The sequence below is a fragment of the Uranotaenia lowii genome, chromosome 3, assembly GCF_029784155.1.
Source record: "Uranotaenia lowii strain MFRU-FL chromosome 3, ASM2978415v1, whole genome shotgun sequence".
NCBI lineage: Eukaryota > Metazoa > Arthropoda > Insecta > Diptera > Culicidae > Uranotaenia > Uranotaenia lowii.
The window spans coordinates 277,180,507-277,185,015 of record NC_073693.1 but is presented as its reverse complement, the minus strand read 5'-3'; positions in this window follow the sequence as shown (position 1 = coordinate 277,185,015).

Below are 4,509 nucleotides of genomic sequence, written 5' to 3'. Positions count from 1 at the left end.
CTAATTGCGGAAGGAAAAGTCTCCGACCATTGATAACAAGTTTTTGTTGAATAAAAATTAATTATTTCTTAAATTTGGTTTTCATTTGATTTTCTAAGTTTCTTCTTTTGTATATAAATTTCCCAAAATTTTTTTTTAAACGATTAGTATTTTGTATGTACACAGATTTTTGCAAAAAAAAAATAGTGAAAAGACATAAAATCGCTTGAACTTATTTAAAAAGAAGTAAAATTGATAAACTCTACTAATGTTCACTTTTTTTAAAAATTCAACAGTAAATAATTAAAGTTTAAATTCATAAACTATTTCAAGATTATTATTATAAAGTTTTCATATTAAATTTCAAAAGTATTGACTTTAAAATGTGCGTTTGACTGAGTTGATTCTCATTAAAACTCTTGCAGAATTTTAAAGAAAGGTTTTCATGAATTAAACTTAACTTTAAGGTTTGTGTGGAAAAAATTTAATAATAAAAATCTGAAATAAGAGCATGATATTTTTGCTACCCTGGAACCGAGCCATCTAACCATAAAGTTCCAATTTATAAATACTTCAAAGGATTTTGTATTATTTTCAGTCATTTTTTGTGATGCATTGTTTTGTTTGTATTGAAGTTTTGTGACATTCTTTATCATGTCATATTGACCTGTAAAAGTACCATGCCACCATCACCATAATAGTACCATTTTTATGTCATGTATCATTTCTATCTTTTTGTTGTGTTATTTTAGGTTATTCAAAAATGACAAACATGAGAAGTACCCTAAGAACGTCAAATCATACAAAAAAAGACTTAGAAATGACACTAACATGGTAAAAAAAAGACTAACAAATATAATCATCACAACAACAGGACACAAATCGGATTGATTAAAAAAAATCAAAATACAAACAAATTCACTACACAAATCACTTAAAAAGACACATAAATATGACAAAAAATGGCACAAAATCGACACAAAAATTGAATTGGATACATAAATAACATGTGATTTTTTTTTCGATATTCTGTCACATTTTAGTTATTTTTTTTCAAATTTATTTTTTGACATTTTGTATGATTTTCCAGTTATTTCAAAGCCAGTTTGTTTTAAAAACTGCAGCTGTTATTTTTTGTTATTTTTGCATTTTTTTATCATTTTATTCCGAAAAATAAAATCACATTTCTTGTAATGATCGATAAAGGCAACAATAACTTAGTCTCGATTAAGCATTTGACACCAAACTTTCGCTTCACAGATGATCCTTTTGTTTGTCATCCGTTCTTAATTTAGCCAAAAGGCTAAGGAATGTGTCAAAGTTTTTCCATCAATAACATCATTATGTGTTGGTTGTCTGGTGGCTATGGCTTTTTTCCCCAGTATTCTCAGTGGTCCTATATGAGACAATTCCCTTTCTTGGGAAAACACAATTTTCCGTCGACCATCTAGATCCTGGCTGAGGAGTCTGAGTCTGACGAGAAGATGCAAGAATTTCCGCAAATCATCAGACAGTTTGCAGTCTCATCATCAGGCTGGAAGATAAGTTTTTTTTTCTGTTCAGTGTTCTGTTGCTTTGCGTCAGTCAGACCGAAGTTGGGGGGTTGGAGATAATTTGTATCATTTGTCACGTCACTTGTCGTCTGTTAGTAAGTGTATGAGTTATTTTCGGCACTTCTAAGCTTTTCAATTTACCGTAGATATGAGGCCAAACTTTCCGGCCCGATGAAGAATAAGAGAGCATCAGTCACGTGGAGCTTAGCGAGGGGGCTTAGCAAATAAATGATCACTAATTAAATCGTGCTCTTTCGAAATAAATTTTTTTGCACATTTAAAATAAAGACAATCTTGGCGAGTTTGAGACAATAGTCTAACAATTTTGAGAATCATTTTCGATTATTAAAAGATAATTTTAAAACATTTTTGAAAAAATGCTTTGTTTTCGGAATCGTTTTAAAAACATTATGGACCAGCTTTCAAACTATTTGGAATTAATTTTCAAACTATTAAGAACACCTCTCAAACCATTCAAATTGGTTCGAATTTTGGGATTTAAAATAAAAATCTGACAAAGTTTGGAACAATTTAAGAAAATACTTTTAGGGGACAATTTTGAACGCGATTTGAATTAATTTTCGACAATTTTCATTAAATTTAGATAAATTTAAAATAATTTAGGTAATATTAATACACTGATTTTTAAATAATTTTTAATTTTGATGCCAGGTTTAGGCATTAGCGATACATAAATTAATCATTAAACATTTTTAAATGAATTTTAAATGTGGACAATTTTGAGACAGATCTTTGAGTTTATTTTGGGATAATTTTAAGACAATATGGAATTATTTCGAAACAACTTTAAAAAAATTCGAAAAAAAATTGAGAAAAATACAATTTTATTTCATTTTCATTTCATTTTTCAACTTGTTTCGATATTAGTTTTCCAAAAATTGAGATATTTGTATTTAAGAACAAATTGAAACATTTTTGGCCAATTTGAGAAACTTTTCAGACAGTTTAATCACAATTTTAGTCCATTTTTGACAACTTTTAGAAATTGTGGACACCCTATTTAGAATAATTTTAGACTCTTTTGATTAAATCTAAAAAGTAGTTAACAAATATTTCTGAGATCGTCTTGACAACATTGTTAGAAATTTAAGACCAGATTATTAGAACAATTGCAATACAAATTTCTACGCAGTTTTGTGATGATTTTCAAGGGGGGGGGGGTTGATTTTCCGAATTTTCAAAATCAGTCAACAACGTAAATATATGACGAAGAACCGTTAATTTGCCAGAATTTGAAGCTTCGAACATAACAATCAGTGCACAGAAGAAGAATACATCGAATATAACACCAGGTTTGATAAAAAATTGAACTCGAATTCTTCCAAAAAAATAAGATTGGGTCAGAATAATTGATCATAATGTAAATTATCAACCATATTATTTTCTATTTATTTTCTTCGAGTTCAATTGTGGGGTTGGTTGAAAAATTCCAATGTAATGTCATCCATTTGAAATACTATTCAAACACAATTTGAAATTAGTAGATGATAAATTTAAAAAGTGAATAGTTAATTTTATTTTAAAAGTGTCAGTTATCAAAGTTAGGGTTGGCTGCATCGGACGCGTTTTTTTTCGGGCTCCGTCGGTGGAAATATTATTTTAATAATTGTGTAAAACTAACTTCCAAATGGGAAAATTCTCAATAACCAAAATGCTGCGAATATTAAAAGTGATTTAGTTTTCCTAGTTTTAATATTGAAGAATTCAGTGTTCTTGGAGAGAGCAGGAAATGTTTGTGGAATTTAAAGTGAAAAGCAAAACGGTTTAAGCGCGCAGGTATTTTTCTCTCCTGTTTCAATAATCACTTTCGGAGATAAAAGTGTTATCAAGTGGAAATTAAAAGTTATGTGAAACAAAGTTATACCAACGTACGACCCAAGTGACACGCAGTGGTTGAACTTAAAAGTAGCCACTCTAAAAGGCGAAGATTAGCGTTAAAATTGTGTATACAATTTCGCCTATGGGAATCTGAATCGGAAAATTAAATGCGGTTTTTTTTTTAAAGTGGTGTTCGATGAAACTGATCTAAAGTTATAAGATTAGTTAAAAGTAGTTCAAATTAAAAGTTCTAGCACTGGCGTGCAGCGAACTTTGAAGATTGCTTATGGTCAATCGTGGCAATTTTTTTTCCGTTTTCGCGCACGTGCATGGGTGGCGGGCTGGTATCAAATACTAGATTGCTGCGATAGGTAATAAATTGATACCTAACTGAAGAACATGCAGATTTTTGCTAAGTGATGTGGATCTACTACAAAATGCTGAAGCCTCATGATGGCTTAAAGATAAGTATCCTTTAATTTCATTACATTTTAATCAAAACAGTATTTTTTCAAGTGATTCATGTAAAACAAAATAGCTTTACTCTATTCAAGGGGATTGGTGAAATATTTTGGAACAAGTTTTCCTGGGGGAAGGGGATTTGGGAACACTAATTATGTTTTTTTGTTCTTCTAATGTTTCTTTTCAAGAGCGAGCAAAGGCGCTATATCCAAGGTCAAAGACCAGAAATGATAGTGCATCGATATCCGAAACTCTGAATTTTCACTATTACTATGCACGTTAATATAATACTTAAATCGTAATTTAAAAATAATAAAAATCACAGGAAATTCGGATGAAAATATTACTTATACCATGGGGTTTTGGATATCGGTGCCAAAAAAAAAATCATTTCCATCCACAGAAGGACGAATCCACACGGACCATCATCAAGGAGCACAGAAAATTTCGCATATGTACTTCCAACGCTAAAATCTTAGTTATAAGTAGCCTTCGAAACGTATGGTACTGTTGTCCACGTTTCTTCCTCCCTGTGTTCCAGTTGTCTCTGCGTCCAATACTGCACAGTGGGCCCGGCCTAGTTAAGATGAGTAGTAAATGTACTTTTACTACTCACCGGGATGCTGACAAGATCTGGCTGTGTATGTATCATAAGCATAAGCATAAGCATAAGCAT